This window comes from Lithobates pipiens, unplaced genomic scaffold (genome assembly GCF_037356315.1).
Source record: "Lithobates pipiens isolate NorthernLeopardFrog02 unplaced genomic scaffold, aLitPip1_a1.2 Scaffold_8, whole genome shotgun sequence".
In the NCBI taxonomy this organism is placed as follows: domain Eukaryota; kingdom Metazoa; phylum Chordata; class Amphibia; order Anura; family Ranidae; genus Lithobates; species Lithobates pipiens.
In genome coordinates this window covers 51,520,368-51,543,210 of record NW_027507903.1, presented here as the reverse complement: position 1 = coordinate 51,543,210, position 22,843 = coordinate 51,520,368, and the positions used below count along the sequence as shown (strand labels likewise).

The 22,843-nt window shown below is 43.5% G+C and overlaps 1 protein-coding gene across 25 annotated transcripts in view; it reads right to left on the bottom strand.

Moving 5' to 3' along the window:
• The window catches only part of PPIP5K1 (diphosphoinositol pentakisphosphate kinase 1), a 332,491-nt gene that overhangs the window by 301,961 nt on the left and 7,687 nt on the right, over nucleotides 1-22,843 (bottom strand). Inside the window, exon 1 of one of the 25 annotated variants that reach the window (XM_077473340.1) lies at nucleotides 10,338-10,357. The exons of the other annotated variants lie outside the window; for them this stretch is intronic. The gene's annotated coding sequence lies outside the window, so the exon portion shown is untranslated. Of the gene's footprint in view, nucleotides 1-10,337; nucleotides 10,358-22,843 lie in introns of those variants that run through there. 25 annotated transcript variants of the gene reach the window in all.

Genomic DNA, 22,843 nt, shown 5'->3' with positions numbered 1-22,843 from the left:
GCTAAGCACTGCCCCCACTGTGACGCATCGACGCCCTGCACGCACGTCGACGTATTTTCTTAGTAGACGTAGTCGATTACGTCGACGCGTCGTGGCAGCTCTACTGGGTTTAGTAACAGTTTAAAGAGGAACGGCAGTCTGCTCACATAATTTGGCAAACTCTCAGGAGAGTGAGAGAGAGAGCCGTGTATAAACCTGGGCTAGTGACCAGACAAGAAACAGGAAGTGGGCTGTATAAGATATTTACTGGCAGAAAAAAAATGTTTTACTACCCAAAGTTAAAACATTTAATAGATGGAAAGTTGAAAAAATTACTGGAGGTCCGCTTTCAGTAATACCTGAATCTGTGACAAGAGTCGGAAACCTTAACAAAACTGTAGCAAGGCTTCTGTGAATCCATTCAGGTTGTTTTAACCACTTCAGCCCCCGAAGGATTTACCCCATTAATGACCAGGCCATTTTTTGTGATACGGCACTGAGTTACTTTAACCGACAATTGCGAGGGCATGCGACGCTGCATCCAAAAAAAAAAATTCCCACAAATAGAGCTTTCTTTTGGAGGTGTTTGATCACCTTTGCGATTTTTATTTTTTGCCCTATAAACAAAAAAAAAAAAAAAAAGACAGACAATTTTGAAAAAAATTTTTTTTTACATTTTGCTATAACACACAGTCATAAGAAAACTAATTTATTCATCAATTTAGACTAATGTGTTTTCTGCTACATATTTTTGATAAAAAAAAATCTCAATAAGCATATATAGGATTGGTTTGCGCAAAAGTTATAGCATCTGCAAAATAGGGGATAGATGTATGGCATTTTTTTTTTTTTTTTTTTTTTTTTACTATTATTGGCGGCGATTAGCGATTATTAGCGGTACTGTAACATTGCGCAATACAGATTGAACACTTAGCACTTTTTTGGGACCAGTGATATTATTACACAAAAAAAATAGCCACTGATCAATGTATAAATGACACTGGCAGGGAAGGAGTTTACACTAGGGGGCGATCAAGGGGTTAAGTGTGTCCTAGAGAGGTGTTTTTTAACTGTGGGGGGAGTGGACTGACTGAGTACAGAGAAATCGCTGTTTCTGTTTACTAGGAACAGACGATTTCTCTGTACTCCATTGCCAAAATGGGGATCTGCTTTGTTTACCCTCGCAGATCCCCGCTCTGCCTCTCTGTGGAGCGATCGCACGCATCGGCTCCGGCAATGTGGCAGCTGGTTGGCAAGTAGTTAACGAGACCCTACCTTTAGTAGTACAATCAATACAAAACAATTCCATCAACTTATGATATAGTCTAATTCCGAGCTGCCCAGTACTCTAATGGTAACTGACCTAGCTCTTCCTAGTTATAATATAATATTATTATATTTTTATTATAATAAAAGTCAGAAGCTACAAATACTACAGCTTCTGATTTTAATAAACATGGTTACCAATCCAAAGATCCAGCGCCACGAACACTTGGACCAGTTCTTTGCCAGTCTTCGGATCCCAGTGCCACCATTTTGCTTGTGGGAAGCCCCCTGTGACTTTGTGCGGCTTCATAACCAGCTTTCCACAGCGATTCATTCTGTGCCTTGTGAATGGACCTGCAGCCTCTTGGGACCTGTGACATGTCCCAGGAGCTTGTGGCCAGGGAAGGAGAGGGGACGGATTTCTAGGGGATCTGAGAAGAAAGGGGAGTGGGTACTTGTCAAAACTAGGTAACCACTCCCAGAGAAGAAAAAAAAAAAAAAAAAGTTTCCAAAAGTGGTAGAGAAATAAATATCTGTGCTGACAAGTAACTGTACAATCACCAACCAATTCTAATGATTAACCAATTAAGGACAGAGCCTCTTTCTGAAATTTGTTGTTTACAAGTTAAAAACTGTTTTTTTTTGCTAGAAAATTACTTAGAAAAAAAAAAATGTATAATGTTTTGGGGTTCTAACACCCTAGAGAATAAAATGGCGGCCATTGCAATACTTTGTCACACCGTATTTACGCAGCAGTCTTACAAGCGCACTTTTTTTTGGAAAAAATACACTTTTTTTAATTAAAAAATAAGGCAACATTAACCACTTGCTTACTGGGCACTTAAACACCCTTCCTGCCCAGACCAATTTTCAGCTTTCGGTGCTCTCACACTTTGAATGACAATTACTCAGTCATGCAACACTGTACCCAAATGAATTTTTTGTCCTTTTTTCCCATAAATAGAGCTTTCTTTTGGTGGTATTTGATCACCTCTGGGGTTTTTATTTTTTGCGCTATAAATGAAAAAAGACCGAAAATTTTGAAAAAAAACGCATATTTCTTTGTTTCTGTGACAGAATTATGCAAATTATTAATTTTTCTTCATAAATTTTGGCCACAATTTATACTGCTACATATCTTTGGTAAAAATAACCCAAATTAGTGGATATTATTTTGGTCTTTGTGAAAGTTAGAGAGTCTACAAGGTGTGGTGCGAATCGCACAAAATTGATCACATCTGATGTACTGGTGGCCTATCTCGCTTCTTGTGACCCGAACAAGTCAGGAAAGTACAAATACCCCCCAAATGACCCCTTTTTGGAAAGTAGACATTCCAAGGTATTTAGTAAGAGGCATGGTGAGCTTTTTGATGTTGTCATTTTTTTCCCACAATTCTTTGCAAAATTAAGATTTTTCATTTTTTTTCACAAAATTGTCATTGTAATAGGTTATTTCTCTCACATGGCATGTGTATACCACAAATGACACCCCCAAAAAAATTCTGCTACTCCTCCTGAGTATTACAATACCACATGTGTGGGACTTTTTCACAGCCTGGCCACATAGAGAGGCCCAACATGCAGGGAGTGCCATCACGTGTTCTAGGAGCATAAATTACACATCTAACTTATTGACTATCTATTACACTTTTGAAGGCCCTGGAGCACCAGGACAATGACACGCGACACTGATGACAGATGGCACTGATACGTGGCACTGATGACAGATGGCACTTATGCGTGGCACTGATGACACGTGGCACTAATACGTGGCACCGATGACAGATGGCACTAATACGTGGCACCGATGACGCATGACACTGATGACAGATGGCACTGATAAGTGGCATTGATGACACGTGACACTGACAACAGATGGCACGTGACACTGACGACAAATGGCACCGATACGTGGCACTGACAGATGGCACTGATACGTGGCACTGATACGTGGCACTGACAGATGGCACTATGTGGCACTGACAGATGGCACTATGTGGCACTGACGACAGATGGCACTATGTGGCACTGACGACAGATGGCACTGACGACAAATAGCACTGGGGTGGATGGCACTTTTTTTTAACTTTTTTTTTTTTTTTACACTCACGGCCGCTGCAGCCGTTCATCTCTCCCTCCTCACACGCTTTCTGTGTGAGGAGGGAGAGCGGCGCTGAGAGATGATCTCATATGTTGACATATGAGATCATCTCACATGTTTACAGATGAGATCATCTCACATTGGACACGTCGATCGCACTGTAAATGGCCGCTGTGATTGGCCGTGTACAGCGATCTGTGTTTGCCTGTCTCCGGGAGACACGGCAAACACAGAACTTCCCCGATGCGCGCCCGCGGCGGCGCGCATTTCGGAAGTTAATAACAGGACGTCCAGGGACGGCCTCCCGGACGAAAGCCCCTGCTCTACGGCCTCCCGGACGAAAGCCCCTGCTCTACGGCCGTCATTCGGCTATAGGGCGGGCGCAAGGAGGTTAAAGTTAGCCCAATTTTTTTTTTACATGGTGAAAGATAATGTTACGCCGAGTAAATTGATACCCAACATGTCACGCTTCAAAATTGCACCCACTCATTGAATGGCGACAAAATGGCTTCTGTATGCAAGCTCATTGGGATGTAGCGTAGTTAAGAAGGGTGTTTTTTTTTGTTTTGTTTTTTATTTTACCTTTTATTTTTACACTGTTTAACCACTTGCCGACCGCCGCACGACGATATACGTCGGCAGAATGGCACGGGCAGGCATATGGGCGTATATATAAGTCCCTGCCTGCCCGCGGGTGGGGGGCCCGATCGGGCCCCCCGCCCGGTGCCTGCGGCGGTCGGCATTCCTTCGAGAGCGATCCGGGATGAGGGGGCGGCCATTCATTCATGGCCACCCCCTCGCGATCGCTCCCGACGAATAGAAATCCCCCGTGACATCACTTCCTCTCCTGTAATGTAAACACAGGAGAGGAAGTGATGTATTCTCTCCTCCGTGTCGGTATTTTTCGTTCCGACACGGAGGAGAGCGGATCGGTGAGTTGCACCAACACTCTACACACACAGTAGAACATGCCAGGCACACTCACACCCCCCCTTTACCCCCCGATCACCCCCCCAATTACCCCTGCCCCCCAGTCACAGTGACACCAATGTCATTTTTTTTTTTTGCATTGGTGTCATTTGTGACTGTAATAACTGTTAGGGCAGTTAGAGTTAGCCCCCTTTAGTTCTAATGTACCCCCCTAACCCCCCCAATAAAGGTTTAACCCCGTGATCACCCCCCATCGCCAGTGTCACTAAGGCTGGGTTCACATTGCAGCGGTTTATGAGAACGAATGTGATTCGCACCGCACTGCAATGCAAATCACATCCGATCTCTGTGCGATTCGAGTTCAGCCATTCGCCGCACCCGCCGCACCCGCCACACCCGCCGCACCCGCCGCAAATTCGCACGGGACCCTTTTTTTGGCCCGCAGCAGAATCGGATCGCATGGGTGTTCACACCATGCGATCCGAGTTTGCAGATCGCACTGCGATATGCGAACTGATCTGGGGGTGTCAGTAACATTTCACTGACACTCCCAGCAGTTCGCATAGGGCAGTGTGAACTGCCGCCGGGAGGCATGCGATGCGGGAACCCGCCGCGCATTCGTGGCGTTCCCGCATCGCTCCAGTGTGAACCCAGCCTAATAAGCGATCGTTTTTCTGATCGCTGTATTAGTGTCACAGGTGACGCTAGTTAGGCAGGTAGGTATTTAGGTTCGCCGCAGCTTTTTATAGCGCCAGGGACCCCCATATACTACCGCATAAAGCCCCCTGATTGCCCCCTAGTTAACCCTTTCACCAGTGATCACCATATAACTGTTACAGGTGACGCTGGTTGGTTAGTTATTTTTTTATAGTTTCAGGGCACCCGCCATTTATTACCTAATAAAGGTTTAACCCCCTGATCACCCGGCGGGTGTCATTTGTGACTAATAACTGTTAGGGCAGTTAGGGTTAGCCCCCTTTAGTTCTAAGGTACCCCCCTAACCCCCCCAATAAAGGTTTAACCCCGTGATCACCCCCCGTCGCCAGTGTCACTAAGGCTGGGTTCACATTGCAGCGGTTTATGAGAACGGATGTGATTCGCACCGCACTGCAGTGCAAATCACATCCGATCTCTGTGCGATTCGAGTTCAGCCATTCGCCGCACCCGCCACACCCGCCGCACCCGCCGCAAATTCGCACGGGACCCTTTTTTTGGCCCGCAGCAGAATCGGATCGCATGGGTGTTCACACCATGCGATCCGAGTTTGCAGATCGCACTGCGATATGCGAACTGATCTGGGGGTGTCAGTAACATTTCACTGACACTCCCAGCAGTTCGCATAGGGCAGTGTGAACTGCCGCCGGGAGGCATGCGATGCGGGAACCCGCCGCGCATTCGTGGCGTTCCCGCATCGCTCCAGTGTGAACCCAGCCTAATAAGCGATCGTTTTTCTGATCGCTGTATTAGTGTCACAGGTGACGCTAGTTAGGCAGGTAGGTATTTAGGTTCGCCGCAGCTTTTTATAGCGCCAGGGACCCCCATATACTACCGCATAAAGCCCCCTGATTGCCCCCTAGTTAACCCTTTCACCAGTGATCACCATATAACTGTTACAGGTGACGATGGTTGGTTAGTTATTTTTTTATAGTTTCAGGGCACCCGCCATTTATTACCTAGTCTCACTAGTGTACCCCTAAATTTAGGGGTGTCTACTTTCCAAAATGGGGTCATTTGGGGGGGGTTTGTGCCATCTTGGCATTTTATGGCCTTCAAAACTGTAACGCCCTTAGAAAGCCTGAAGGCGGTGCTTGGTTTTCGGGGCCCCGTACGCGGCTAGGCTCCCAAAAAGTCCCACATATGTGGTATCCCCGTACTCAGGAGAAGCAGCAGAATTTATTTTGGGGTGTAATTTCACATATGCCCATAGCATGTGTGAGCAATATATCATTTAGTGACAACTTTGTGTAAAAAAAAAAATATATATTTTTTTTTGTCATTATTCAATCGCTTGAGGCAAAAAAATAAAATATTCAATGGGCTCAACATGCCTCTTATCAATTTCCTTAGGGGGTCTACTTTCCAAAATGGGGTCATTTGGGGGGGTTTTGTACTGCCCTGCCATTTTAGCACCTCAAGAAATGAGATAGGCAGTCGTAAACTAAAAGCTGCGTAAATTCCAGAAAACGTACCTTAGTTTGTAGATGTGACAACTTTTGCGCAAACCAATAAATATACAATTATTGACTTTTTTTTACCAAAGACATGTGGCTGAATACATTTTGGCCTAAATGTATGACTAAAATTGAGTTTATTGGATTTTTCTAATAACAAAAAGTAGAAAATATCATTTTTTTTCAAAATTTGCGGTCTTTTTACGTTTTTATCGCAAAAAATAAAAATCGCAGAGGCAATCAAATACCATCAAAAGAAAGCTCTATTTGTGGGAAGAAAAGGACGCAAATTTTGTTTGGGTACAACATTGCATGACCACGCAATTACCAGTTAAAGCAGCGCAGTGCCAAAGTGTAAAAAGACCTCTGGTCATTTACCAGCAAAATGGTCCGGTCTGAAAGTGGTTAAAAATATATATATATACTTTTATTCCCATTACAAGAGAAACGTAAACATCCCTTGTAATAGAAAAAAAGCATGACAGGACCTCTTAAATATGAGATCTGGGGTCAAAAAGACCTCAGATCTCATATTTACACTAAAATGCAATAAAATAAAAAAAAATTAAAAAAAAAATTAAAAAAAAAATCTGTCATTTAAAAAAATAAAATAAAAATGGCCCTTTAAGAGCTGTGGGCGGAAGTGACGTTTTGACGTTGCTTCCGCCCTGCATTGTTATGGAGATGGGTGGGGGCCATCTTCCCCTCAATCGCCTCCGCCGACAGCTCCAGAAAACAGCGGAGGGCACCGGAGCGCAGCGGGAGAGAGGCGATAAAGGTTTCTATGCTGAACATTTCCTCCCCATTACATCTGAGCAAGCCCACGTGACTAGAGAGTCACACATGTGGGTGTATACACAGTGGTAAATGGCAGGCAACTTCCTTCCTCCTCCTCCATGCTCACTAACCAGCTAAACACAATGGGGGCGGGAGATTACATGTAAATGCATTTATATATAATTGTTTAGTTTAACCTCCCTGGCGGGATTTTTTTTTAGTTTGGGTGCAGGATGCGTTGCCTCATCAAACTCTTCATTGTTTGTGAAGTGGAAATACTTCATGATGAGGGTGATGAAAAACGGTATTCGGACATCACGGCGTGGCCAGTAATTTATTGGTGGTCCAGTACCATTTCTGGAGCGGTTTCCCCACCACCCCCTGAAGAATAATGAGTCCCAGAAACTGCCAGATGTCCTCTTTGGTCACCGGTTCCCACTTTCTGCTTCGGGAAAACCTGGCATGCAGTGTAGCGGATTGCTGCTCTTGGTAGCGATTTGTCTCTGTGACAATTTTTTCAATTACCTCCTCAGTGAGGAATAATTGCAGGTATGCCAGAGGGTTGTCACGCTCAACATCTACCTTCATCCCAGGTGATCCAGTGAAGGGGAATCTTGGCGGCGCTACCTGGTCCGTATCGCAGTGGATAGGGCAAAAATTGCGCACATCGCTGAGGTCAGGTGCAGGATCATCACCGCTGTCACTTGTCAGATCCGTGTCAGTGTCAGACGACAATTCTCCCCACGACTCACTATCGCTAAGTTCTGCGAGCAACTCTATGTCGCTGCCGCTGTCACTCAGCTGGTCCAAAGGCGATTTTGTAGCGAAGTGGCGCTTTTTTGATGCCATGTTAGATTATTTTATTGGAGGCAAGGGGCACTGTACAGTTATCAGTCAGATAAAGAGATAATACAGTGTAATCCTCTCAGATTACAGTGTATCTCCTCTTTTTATGTGCTTGTGTTGTTTTACTTTTTTGAAATTCCCGCCCAGTTCCGCTCCCATGCGCCGCTGCTGTTCGCAGGGAACGGAACCAGGAAGTGAGATGCCGGTGATCTCGCCAGCGATCGCGTCGGCAATCACAGGGGAGGACAGCTCTGCAATGTTACCCCGAGCGTGACTCGGGATTACCGCTCCTGCAAGAAAAAAAAAAAAATCAAACCTGAGTCACGCTCGGGGATACCGCCAAGGAGGTTAACAAAACATATGGGAGTGTGACTGGTGTCAGCAGCTGAAAGGTATTATTACATTTCCTTGCATCAGAATGCTACTTTAAGGCTTTTTAGCCTAATATATTATTATTGGTAGCTCGCAAGATCTTTTATGACATGTAGATTAATGGCGACTTCACCTCCCTCTTATTCTAAGACACAAGCTGGAGGGGCATGACACAGCCTGTGACTGACAGAAATCCACTCACACCATGTTATTTCCACAAAATAATAAAGATTGGATTTCAAATATATATTTGTATGACCATTTAAAACAGTTGATATTTATTTTTACTCTGTATTCCAAACACATTTTTTTTTTGAACATGTGACCAGCAGCAGAAGACTAGAAGCTCCTCATGCTTATGTTTCCCTGAAGACAGGCTGAGAAACAGCTGGGTCATGTGACAGCTGTATAGCAATTAGGAAAGAAGGTATTTTAGATGTTTTTATTTACTAAAAAAAATAAAATAATAATAAATAAAAATTAGAGTGCCATCATCCACATATAGAAATAGAAGAGGCAATGTAAATTAAAGTGGAACTGCAATCTTCTCACATAATTTGTAATAAAAACATCTTTGCCATTCTGAAGCTTCCCTCCAACCACTTTGCATATTATTTTATAAATACTGCAAATTCTTCTGTACTTGCCAAATATGCTGCAGAAATCTCCCTCCACCGAGTCTTATTGCAATCGTTTTAAAAGCGGTGGGCCAGCTGAAAATGTTTTTTTTTTTTATAAAAAAAAATGAAAATCAGCAGCTACAAAACACTGTAGCTGCTGACTTTTAATAAGCACACGTACCTGTCCAGGGACGCCCGCGATGTCGGCCGCTCGAGGCCGACCCGTCCCTCGGCTATCGGGTCCCGGCACCGCCATTCGTACTAAGGGAAACAGGCAGTGGAGCCTTGCGGCTTCACTGCCCATTTTCTACTGCGCATGTGCGGGTCCTGCAGTGCTTTGTTAATGTCCGGCTGTGTTGTCGGACACACACAGTTCCCAGAACACAGCGCACCACATTCCCCAGAAGACAACACAAGGAGGAGAGAAGACTGAAGATCACCGTGGTGTAGGAAGTGGCAGATTAGAACAATCTGCCTAGCAACAGCCATTTCTGATAAGTAAAAAAAATATATATATATATATTATTTTTTTTATTCAGATTTTTAGGAACATTTTGATGTAATTTCTTTTTGAGGGTGACCCTCCTCTTTAACTGTGGGCAGCTGAAGCTGCTGCCTGTTCACTTCCTGGATTTGCACAGACGCACACCTCCAGCTCTGCAGCTCTAATTTGCCCTCTTATGACTCATCCCCCCTCCCTTCCTGGCAAACTTTCGTGAGAGTTATACATAATTTCATACGCCTAGGTATTTTACCAGACAAGAAACGGGAAGTGGGCTGTATAAGGTATTTTTACTGGCAGAAAAAAAAATATATATATGTTTTAGTATCCAAAGTTACAACAACAAGGGCAGAAGATTTAACAGATGGAAAAATGAAATGACTGAAATTCCCCTTTGAACAGTGTGTTTAGTATCAATTTAACATCACTTTTTCAGAATAATTAGAACACCGCTACAGAAAAAGATGAAACTCAAGCAGCACTGGACTTGCTTTGTGCACTGCTGAAGAAAGGCTGGCTCTTATTATTGCCAACTTCATTGTTATGCCGCTGCTGGAGCCACAGCTCAATATGCTGAGAGAGGACAAGGTTCAGCTCAGACAAGGAGCTGAGATTTACAATCCCAGCCAATGACTTTAAAAAAAAAAACAACATTACTACATCATATCTAACCGAGAATCGTATGGAAGTAACAATAATATCTGTGTCTACCCTAGGAACACAAGAGTAAATATCCTATTAAAACATCATTTGTGGATATGATTTGTACACACCTAGTGTTCTCCTTCAGAACAGACACACTGGATTGAAGCCGCTCATAGATGGATTAATCCGGCTGAAACCACATATCAAACAGGTTATAGACAATGAGGCCGATTTATTAATACAGACTGCTTACTGAGCTCAGTGACCCTTTACTCTACAAAGTGGATAATATGAAGTCTGTATTCATTGCTAGCATTACATAGGAGCAAACATTCATTTTTTTTCCCTGCACACATGATTGTATATTTTCAAAGTGAACATAGTTTTACCTTATTTATTAGAATTCATTTTGCAAAAGTTAAAGTAGAACCCCCCAGGAGCATGTGTCTACAAGTTGGATGCAGGATACGGACCAAAAATGACAGGAGTGGATAACAGCCATCATTTAAAAACAAAAAGAAAAAAAATCCAATACCTTTTTCTGTGCATTTAGGAAGCCAATGTAGTAATTAGAGCTGCAGGAATTCATTTAAAATGGACATGGTTCATAACAGGATAATGAAGGAGCCCTTTTGCCAAAGCTTTTATTTGGCTATACATCTCCTATGGTTTACAGGAGTGCCAGTAGTTCTGCACTTCTGTGATCCAATTTCAGCCGACAGCAAGCTAAAGTGCGCTGATGTCACAGACCCAGTCCAGGCCCTGAAAAGATTCCGACTATATGGTCGGGATCCACCTGTCCCGTCTCCAGTCTGGATTGGCAGCTGGTTCAGGCTCTCAGTGAGACGCTGAGCCAGTCGCTCCCGCCCCCTCCACAGCCCAGAGCTCCAGGGAGCGCTGGAGGGTAGAGCAGAGAGCCAGAGACTGACATTCACCAGTTCTCTGCAGGCTGAAGACAGAAAACTGAGCGATCAGCAGTCTTTGATCTCTCAGTTACTGGTCTTAAGAGGCAGCGGGGAACAGCTGCAGATGATACCGGTGCTAAAGCCATCTAGGCGAGTATGATTTTATTTAAAAAGCCATGCTTCTCTTTAAAAAAAAAAAAAAAAAAAAAAAAAACGTACGGTACTTACCTTTACGGTTGCATTACGCTGCTATAATCTGGTCTAATGATATTACAACCCCCACATTTGTGTTGTTTTGAATCTAACAGTTTCTAGTTTTCTCTTTTTTTTCTTTTCCTCTCCAATTATTGGGTTCACTGCTTATTTCATTATTCTGTTCAAAGGCAACATGAGAGATATACATGTAAGCAGTTTTAGCCTATCTCACGAATGTACTTATTGTCCTCTCGGTGCCTGTACACCCTGTTTTTATGTTATACCTCAATAAAAAAAAAAAAAAAAAAAGGTAATACTTACCTACTCTGTGTAATGGTTTTGCACAGAGCAGCCCCGATCCTACTCTTCTAGGGTCCGCCCGCCTGCACTTCTGTCTCCTCTTCCCAACTACATGCCCCCCCCCCCCCCCCCATAGAAAGTCGCTTTCTATGAGGGCACTCGTGTGGGCCCCCTCCCGAGCCTCCCTGTCTGCATCTAGCACAGACAGCAGGGCTCTGCCCCAACCCTGTTCCCTTGTCATAGGATTTGATTGACAGGAGCGGAAGTCAATGGCTCCCGCTGCTAGCATTCTGCCCAGTGATGAGGGACAGAATTGCTGCTTGATAATTGGATCAAGTCCAGGCTCAGGTAAGTATAGGGGGGATGGGGGGGAACCCTCTGCAACAGATGGTATTTTAACCTTAATGCATAGAATGGATCAAAAACTTTAAAGCCCCATACACACCATCAGATTTTATGCAGATTTTTTCCTTCAGATTTACCAAAACCATATAATAGGTGAAACCTTAGGAGTTTCAATTTGTATGCAATCAGGCAGGCCCTTGCACTACATGGTTTTGGTAAATCTAAAACACAAAAAATCAGCAGAAAATCTGATAGTATGTATGGGGCTTAAGGCTTTAGAGCACTTGAAAACGGTCACGGTCTACAAGAGGCATATCATTAATGTGTATATAAAATTGAGAAAAAACATTGATAGTATTGCAGCTTACCGGTCCTTAGATGTGGTAGCTGCATTTGATTTTTTTTTTTTTCAAACGTTTCTCCTTTAATTTAACTTGGTAATCCTGCCATTAAGACCTGTGTTGCCAGCCTAGGAAAGGGAGCATGTTAGGACTACATAACACCTCCTTCTCTTTTTCATAACGAGTGGGGGGTGGGGATAGGGTTGCCACCTCACCCCTTTAAAACTGAACACATTATTTACACAGGTTCCGTGGCTTATCAAGGTGGTAATTAAACTCACTTGGTGCCTTATCTGCATTAAATTAGCCTCAGAAGCTGTATAATTCATGTGTTCAGTTTTAAAGGGATGAGGTGGCAACCTTAGGTGGGGATTGGACTTGGTGGTGTTTTGTAGTCCATCTGATAATTGCCCAGAGGCAGATAACACACAGGCAGTTATCAGCCCACAAAATTTCTGGCTGGACAAAAAGCTATTTTTTTTTTTGCACTTTTCAAACAGATTTAATAAAAATGCTTTCAATGGGAAATTTACCAGACTAAAAGGGAGCAAATAGGGGAAATGTGTTAAGAGTTTATACAGTGTGGCAAGCACAGAGGTAAGACGTTTCTTGTAGTTGGTTACCGGGTTTGCACACCTCTCAGGGGGGGATTTTTGTCCACTCTTCTTTATACCTCTTCTCTAAATCCTTAAGGTTTCCTGGCTGTCGCTTGGTAACTCGAAGATTCAGGTCCCTCCATAATTTTTCTATGAGATTAAGGTCTGGAGACTAACCAGGCCACTCCATGCCCTTAATGTTGTTCTTCTTGAGCCACTCCTTTATTGTCTTGGCGGTATGTTTTGGATCATGCTGGAAGTCCCATCCAGGACCCAGCTTCAGTGTTCTGGCTGAGGGAAGAAAGTTCTCATCCAAGATTTTACAATACAGGGCCCCGTCCATTGGCCCCTCAATGTGGCAAAGTCGGCCTGTACCTTTAGCAGAGAAGCAGCCCCACAGCATAAAATGTTTCCACCTCCGTGCTTGACTAAGATGTTGTTCTTAGGGTCATAGTCAGCATTTTCCTTCCTCCAAACACAGCGAGTCTCTCTAATGCCAAAGAGCTACATTTTGGCCTCATCTGACCACAGCACTTTCTTTGCTGAATCATTTAGATGTTAAATGTGAAAACTTCAGACGGGCCTGTACATGTGACTTCTTGAGGAGGGGACCTCGCAGGTGCTGCAGGATTTCAATCCATGGAGGCATATTGTGTTACCAATGGTTTGTTTGGTGACTGTGGTGCCTTCACATCATTCACAAGATCCTCCCGTGTAGTTCTGGACTGATCCCTCACTTTTCTCATGACCCCGAGGTGAAATCTTACATGGAGCTCCAGGCTGAGTGTGATTGATGCTTATTTTGAATTTCTTCCATTTGCAAATAATCGCTCCAATAGTTGTCTCCTTAGCACCAAGCTTCCATGCTAATGGTCTTGTAGCCCATTCCAGCCTTGTGCAGGTCTACAATCTTGTCCCCGACATCCTTGGACAGCTCTTTGGTCTTGCCCGTGATGGTTATGTGTGAATGGAAGAAAGATTCTGTGGATAGGTGTCTTTTATACACATATAGACTTGTTGTTAGGAGAACCTTCTTAAATTGACAGGACTAATCTGTGTACCACATGAGCACATTCTGTAGCCAGAATTATGGTTGGTTGGTATGGGATCAAATACTTATTTTACTCACTGAACTGCAACTCAATGTATAACAACTTTTGTGTTTTTCTGGATTTTTGGTTCATATTCTGTCTTTATCATTTAAAAAGGATAACTAAAAGGTTTGTGTTTTTTGTTTAGTTTTTTTTTAAAACAAACATGTCATACTTAACTCCTCTGTGCAGTTGGTTTTGCACAGATTGGCCCTTATCCTCCTCTTCTAGGCTCCATCAGTGGCACTCCTCTTTCTCCTGTCCTCGAGTGCCCCGTTAGAGTCACTTTCCCTTGGGGCACTCGTGCGGGCACGCTCCCATGTCCTGCTGCTGCATCTATTGACACAACAGCAGGACATCATTGGATTTGATTGACAGCAGTAGGAGCCAATGGACCTGAAACACCGGCTGGAGCTTGTGTGCTCGTCCTAGTCGCTGTAAAGACCGGGTTCAGGTAATTAAAAGGGTGGCACTGGGGGCTGGGCAAACTTTTCAAAATCTGCAGGGGATCAAATAATTATTTTCCCCACTGTATACCCTTTAACCTATTTTACAATTTCCTTTAAAAATACTTTATTTTTTATTTTTTTCCCCCCCATTTAATACAGGTGGAGGTAAAAGAAAACAAAAACTTAGCGGTTGATTTGCTAAATGCAAAAAAAAGACCGCGCACTTTGCAAGTGATGTTGCACTAATTTTACACAGGATCTTAGTGAATGTGGTGAAGTTTCACTTTATAAAGAATATCCAATCAAGCGCAAGGAAAAAAAACAAACAAAAAAAAAAAACAGCATTTTTGCTTATACGATTGGATGATGGAAATCAGCAGAACTTCACCTTATTTACTGATCTCTGGAGAAAAGGAGTGCAACTGCAATTTCAAAGAGGACAGTCTGTTTGTCTTTAGTAAATCAACCCTAAGGCATTCCACTTTAAAGTAGTTCTAATGGCAGAAGGTTTTTTTCTCTAAATGCATTCTAAGCATTAGGATAAAAAACCTTCTGTGTGCAGCAGCCCCCCCTAATACTTACCTGAGCCCCATCTTGATCCAGCCATGTGCATGAGGGCCTCGGCCATCCAGGACTCTCCCTCCTCATCGACTGGGAGAGCAGTGAGCACCATTGGCTCCCATTGCTGTCAACTAAAGTCACTGAGCCAGGAGGAGAGGGGGCAGAGCTGAGCCGCGGCTCCATGTATGAATGGACACACAGAGCAGTGGCTCGGCCTGGGTTCCCCCATAGTAAGCTGCTTGCTGTGGGGGCACTCGGCGGGAGGGAGGAGCCAGGAAGGCGACAAACCAGAGAAGAGGATCGGGGCTGACATGTGCAAAACCACTGCACAGAGCAGGGGAGTATAACAACGTTTTTAATTTTAAAACAAAAAAAAGTCTTTAGTATCACTTGGAAAAGTAACTCCATAAAAAAAAAAAAAAAAAAACAACACTATTTCCCTCTGGGTGATTGGTGTACATTGCAAGGATTTTGACAAACCGTTGCAGATTCCTACCTTTTGTTATTCTGAAGAAATCCATGTGCATTTGTCTATGTCCATGTGGTAAGTTAGTTTAGTGGGAGTGGTTTCATAATTATCAATCAGGTGCTGCACCTGCAAAGATCTGATGAGGAAAACTGCTGGGCCTGCATCCCTACAGATGTGATTCCGATTGGGAGTATCTCACCAAAAATGATTTTTTGTTTTGTTGCAGGGGATGCCTGAAATCTGATTTGTATCTTAATGCAGACTTCTGGGAAAGTCAGTGAGCCAAACAAGCAGGAAATGACATATCTGGAATGCCTTCTGTATACAGAACACCTCCAGGTATCCATACCGCATTGTATTTCACAGAAAATTACAGCACTGCAGATTGAAAAAGGAAAAGTCATTTTGAATAACATTCAATTACAATATGACTTCTGTCGCAATTGTATATGATATATATATATATTTTTTTTTTTTCCCCCACAAAAGTGGAGTTGCCCTTTAAGCCCTTGTACACACGATCAGAGATTCCGACGGAATGTGTCCGATCAGAGCGTTTTGTCGGATATTCCGACTGTGTGTGGTATGCATCGGACTGTTTCCGTCGGAATATCCGACGGACCAAATTTTCCAACTTGCCGGAAATATTTTCCGACAAAATGCTCCGATCGGACATACTCCGATCATGTGTAGAGAATTCCGATCGGACAAAGTGCCACGCATGCTCAGATCAAATTCCTACATCAAAGCTATTGGCTACTAGCCTGAACATAGTCCCGTCGTAACGAAATAACGTCATCACGTTCTGAACGATCGGATTTTCCGACAACAGTTTCGGTCAAAATCCGACGGATTTGGTTGGTCGGAATCTCCGACCGTGTGTACAAGGGCTTAGGCCGGCAAACAGCGTTGCCAAGGGAAATCCCTTCCACGAGCCATTGTGTTCCGGTGGGGGGGGGGCTGGGTGTGTCAGGATGGAGAACACAGCAATTAACGCTAAAGGCTATAACAGCGGCTAGTGATAATCGCATGTAAAACCCAGCAGGCTGGTTTTACCCAAGTTGCCTGCCAATACATGGTTTGAATCTGTTCAGCAAATTTGAAGTGTCTATGGTTGGCTTGACAATGACTTTGTTCCTTCAAGCTCAGTGTGTTTTGATTCCATCCCAAGCTTTTTTACACTGGCTATTGCAGCTATACGACTTGTATGTGTGTGTTATATAGCAATGTCACTAAAGACGGATTTAACCATTTCATTGCTACATAGGCTAATACCCGGCAAGCATGCAGCTGTCCTCTTCCTTGTAAGAAAATCCATCTACCATTACAGCATATATCCTGTTCCCATTCTAATCTCATAACTCTGATCTATTTTTGCCATCTCATGCTCAAGTTATGTTGGCAGACGGTGGTAGAATGTGACTTCTGACTGTTGCTTGGAATTGTGAATCACATACTTGAGTCAAACTGAAAAAAATGGCTCAACAAAAAACTTTAGTTGTAATGTTGCTATCCTCTATGACTGTATGGTTATAGTCAGTTATATACATCATTTTTATTTATTTTGTCTGACCCCCTACTGGGTCCCCATCATGGGTGTCAGAAGTCTGGCATACATTTCTAATGCTCTCTGAAACGCAGGATAAAATGAGCTAGGGGGCAGGCAAAGGATCAAACAGGTTTTTTTCAGTGCTGGCCACATGACCGTGCTGACCAATGAGAATCTTCTCTTTGCTCTGGGACGTCATCCAAGAAGAAAGGAGGCACAAAAGGATTCGGATTGGTCAGTGTGGCGACAGTCTCTGCCACTTCATAGTGTAGTTTTAAAATGTTGGGCCATTACAGCACCTGGAAAAAGCATGGGAAGATGGGGGTCACTTCGAGCAGTATTAAACCCAAAAGCAAATATGACATTGCAGCTTAAGAATTCTTAGAAGTATTGGCTGCATTTGTTTTCTTCTTTAGGGTTTCTTTCTTCTATTTTTATCTGGTATTAACTAGCACCCCCTTCCCCCACCCTGACAGTGCCACTGTCCAAAAAAGGTGTCCCCTGTGCTCCTTCATCCAGAGTGGAGGCACTCTAATAGAGGAGGTGTGTTACTGGGCAGATCACCAGAGAAAAACAGGGGAAAAGCCAAAATAAATAAAATGAATGCAGCCACCACATCTAATGATTGGTAAGCTGCAAAATATTTTTTTTTCTTTTGTTTAATATCGCTTTAAGTCAGTGTTTCTCAAATCCAGTCCTCAGGCCCCCCCAACAGGTCATGTTTTCAGGTTTTCCATTATTTTTCACAGGTGATTTGATCAGTTTCACTGCCTTAGCAATTACCACAGCCGTTTCATCTGAGGGAAATCCTGAAAACATGACCTGTTGGGGGGGCCCGAGGACTGGATTTGAGAAACACTGCTTTAAGTTAAATGCAGCAAGGACTGAAGGGAGGGGAGTCTTGTGAGTTGGCTCCCCTTCTTATTTTTATTAAAAGAGTAAAACTAGCGATTTAATAGTTCTCCCAATCATGCGTCCATGTTGACGAGAGTGATAAAGCTTGGGTCCCAGGGCACTACATCACCAGGCAGTGCTGTCTACAAATGGTCCATTGTTTTCAAGAGGTTAGATTTTCACAAGAGGTTAAATTTGAGTAAAATGTGATTATTGGTTTGCAAGCAAGCAAAAGACATAGGTAGTTTTCCATGGCATTCTAAAAATAGATTTATAATCTTTCTGTAATTGTTCCACAGCATACATTATGTATACAATGTGCTTAAACATGCAGACTGCATCAGTCTAGAGCAGTGATTCTCAACCAGTGTTCCGTGCAACCCTAGGGTTCCTCCAGAGGTTGCTAGGGGTTCCTTCAGCATTGGGCCATTTCTGCCTCTCAGATAAGTTCCCACTGACACCATTCATCTTTTAGCCATCTGTAAGGAGGTAATTCTTCCCAATGACCACAAGTGTAAGGACCATTCTTCCCACTGACCATCACACTAATGCATCATGCGTTGTAGATCTCTAATTTTTAGCAGGGGTTCCTTGAGACCGGAGAACTATTTCAAGGGTTCCTCTGTGTTGAAAAGGTTGAGAAAGGCTAGTCTAGACTCTAAGCCCTTGTACACACGGTCGGAGATTCTGACAACCAAATCCGTCGGATTTTGTCCGAAACTGTTGCATACACACGGTCGGACAAAGTTGTCGGAAAATCATGACGTTATTTCGTTACGACGGGACTACGTTCAGGCTAGTAGCCAATAGCTTTGGAATTTGATCTGAGCATGCGTGGCACTTTGTCTGATCGGAATTCTCTACACAAGATCGGAGTATGTCCGATCGGAGCATTTTGTCGGAAAATTTTACCGGCAAGTTGAAAAAGTTGGTCCGTTGGATACTCCGACGGAAACAGTCTGATGCAGACCACACACAGTCGGAATATCCGACCAAACGGTCCGATCAGACACATTCCGTCGGAATCTCTCTTTCTTTTTTTTTTTTTTTTAGCAGTAAGTTTCTATTATTAGTGGATTATTAAAATCAATTTACTGGCTACTTATATAATAAAAGGGAAGGGCACAGCGTGAATATTTACACAGAAGAGGCAGAAGAGAGGGAGTGAGTAGGAGAGAAGGCGACCCATTTGGAGGTCAATACTAGAAATGTGCCCCCTATAAATATTTAAAAAATAAAATAGGGATGCACCGAAATTTCGGCCGCCGAAACATATCGGCCGAAAATGCCCTTTTTGGCAATTTACCGAAAGAGAAAAACAGCCGATAATGGAGCCAAAAATGGGGCGTGGCCTGGGTGGGGCTCCGGCCCCGCCCCTGGTGCCGCCCATCATGGGGGTGTCCTGTAGCGCAGGAGAGCCGCCTCCGCCGCCTGTTTAATCACAGCGCCGGGAACATCACAGCTTTCATTTCAATAGCTGTGTGTTCCCGGCCGCGCCGTCACACACAGCCCCTCCCTCTTGTCCGGGCACTTTGATAGACAGATCACCCGCAGGATTGGACAGATGATCTGTCTATCAAAGTGCCCGGACAAGGGGGAGGGGCCGTGTGTGACGGCGCGGCTGGGAACACACAGCTATTGAAATGAAAGCTGTGATGTTCCCGGCGCTGTAATCAAACAGGCGGCGTAGGCGGCTCTCCTCTCCCCTTCACAGGCTGGCTGCAATATGGGACACACTGGCTGCAAAAAAGGGGGCACACTCTGGCTGCAATGGGGGACACCTCCTGTACCACGTCCCCAGTCTCTGACCATCTCCTGTACCACGTCCCCAGTCTCTGACCATCTCCTGTACCACGTCCCCAGTCTCTGACCATCTCCTGTACCACGTCCCCAGTCTCTGACCATCTCTTGTACCACGTCCCCAGTCTCTGACCATCTCTTGTACCACGTCCCCAGTCTCTGACCATCTCCTGTATAAAAATATTATTTTTTTAAATATGTTGTTTCGGTATCGGATTTCGGCCTAGTGTATTTTTCATTTTCGGTATCGGTTTCGGCACCAAAAAACCCATTCGGTGCACCCCTAAAATAAAATAAAATAAAATAAAATAGGTGCCTTTTGCAGAAATACAGCTTTTAAAAAGGGAGATTTTTTTTTTCAAAAAATAACAAACATGTTATACTTACCTGCTCTGTGCAGTAGTTTTGCACAGAGCAGCCCAGATCCTCCTGTTCTCAGGTCCCTCTTCTTTGCTCCTGGCCCCTTCCTCCTGTCGAGTGCCCCCATAGCAAGCAGCTTGCTGTGGGGAAACCCGAGTAGGCTCAGCCTGGCTCCTTCCTCATTGGCTCACTGGCTGTGATCGACAATAGCGGGAACAAATGGCTCAGGTATTAGGAGGGGCTGCTGCACACAGAAGGTCTTAATAGTAATAATGGAGTGATATATGGAAAGGGCAAATGAAAGGGAGGAGGGGGGGGGGGGGCATGCTAAACCAGCTAGGTACCATGAGGTCATCAACCCAGTATTGTATTATTGTGAAACAAACAATGACCCATGGTAGTCCAAATTGCATTGCATCAACACACTATATATAAAAAGTTATATCTTTATTGCCAAATGTTATTAAAATACAACATATCATCAAAACAGGGCCATGCGCTAGCCCATAATGTATAAAAACATGATAAGAGTCAGATATTGGAAAAAGCCTACATGTTATGCAGTCCAAGACGCTTCTTCAGGGCTGCATTCTCTCAACCTCTGACTAGATACCTAGTATTAAACACATATAATCAATGCATAGGAAATTCAATGCAAAACAATAATAAAAAAAAAAAAGCAGAATTGTATTGAATTGTTTTCACTGAATTTCCTTTGCATTGATCATATATGTTTGTTAATACTAGGTATCTAGTCAGAGGTTGAGACTGCAGTCCCGAAGAAGCGGCTTATACTGCGTAACATGTAGGCTTTTTCCAATATCTGACTCTTACCACTATCATGTTTTTATACATTATGGGCTAGCATGTGGCCATGTTGTGATGATATGTTGTATTTTAATAACTTTTTGCAAGAAAGAAATAACTTATTACATAGAAATAGTAGAGCTGCACGATTCTGGGAAGAATGAGAAACACCATGTTTTTGCTTAAAATAAAGATCACGATTCTCACGGCGTAACATCACCTTTCACATTATACAGAAAAATTGGGCTAACTTTACCGTTTTGTTTTTTTTAATTCATTTTGTACTTTTATACTAACAAATTGCATTCAAAAGACGGCTGCGCAAATACAGTGTGACATAAAATATTGCAACAACCACCATTTTATTCTCCAGGGGCTCTGCTAAAAAAAAAAAACCTATATAAATGTAATTTTCTAGCAAAAAGATATGATTTTAACTCGAAACCAACAAGTGTCAGAAAAAAGGTTTAGTGTTTAAGTGGTTAAACTTCCCTCCTTTACAGATTGAAGTTCATTCCTTTTATCTAAAAGAATGAAATACAATGTTTATAGTTAACTCAGCTGCTGAGGAATGTGTGAAATTTGGAAAACTGCATGTTTTGTTTTTGTTTGTTTTTTTACAGCTGTCAGCTTGAGCAGAGAACTCTGCATAGATCCGGGAAAATACTTAAGATCTCGAGGGGGGGAAAGATTTGCAATCTCAATTCTTAACGATTAATCGTGCACTCTAATGCCACGTACACACGGCCGGAATTTCCAATGGAAAAAGTCTGATAGGAGCTTTTCCTACCATGTGTATGCCCATCGGTCTTTTTCTGTCGGCATTTCCGACGGACTTTAGATTGAGAGCCTGTTCTTAATTTTTCCGTCGGAAATGCCGACTGAGTTTTGGACGGTACAAAGTCCGGCCGTGTGTACGCGGCATAATAAATAGTGTGTTGATGCAATGCAATTTGAGTTACCAGGGGTCATCGTATAACAGTTCTGGGCACCAGTCCTCAGGAAGGATGTACTGGAAATGGAGCGAGTACAGAGAAGGGCAACAAAGCTAATAAAGAGTCTGGAGGATATTAATTATGAGGAAAGGTTGTGAGCACTGAACTTATTCTCTCTGGAGAAGAGACACTTGAAAGGGGATATGATTTCAATATACAAATACAGTGACTGGTGACCTCACATTAGGAATAAAACTTTTGCGGAAGGAGGTTTAACAAGACTTGTGGCCACTCATTAAATTTAGATGAAAAGAGGTTTAACCTTAAACTACGTAAAGGGTTCTTTACTGTAAGAGCGGCAAGGATGCTGAATTCCCTTCCACAGACGATGGTCTCAGCGGGGGGCATCAATAGTCTTTTTTTAAACTATTAGATAAGCATCCGAACTACCGCAACATACAGGGATATACAATGTAATACTGACATATAATCACACACATAGGTTGGACTTGATGGACTTGTGTCTTTTCAACCTCACCTACTATGTAACCATGTAACACCCAACACCTACACAGGTTTGTTTCACAGGTAAAAAACCTTCAGCCTATACAACCACTTTAGAGTATATTAGGGCCTTTTTCACACGAGCGTACCTAGCCAGTCACCCATGCAAAGGGCTGTCTTTGCCTGCAAGGGATACCCATACGTTCCAAGCATCCGCATGCAAGCAGTCCCATTCATGTCTACAGGGACTCAGCAGCTCCATGGACCTCAACCTCCTGAAGGCAGACTACCTGTGTTCGGGGACACACATCGCACGGCTGTCAAATCAGGACCAGCGACTGTGTCCATGCAACCACTGCATCCCAGAAGACTTGAATGGATTGCCAGCATGTGGATGCATGGGATCAAACTGTGCAACTCGTGTGACAAAGATGGCCTTGGCACGGATACAGGTAGGTACACTTATGTGAATGAGGCCTTAAAATAAAATTTGCAGAGTGGATACGGGTTAGAACACCTGTCAAGTTTTTATT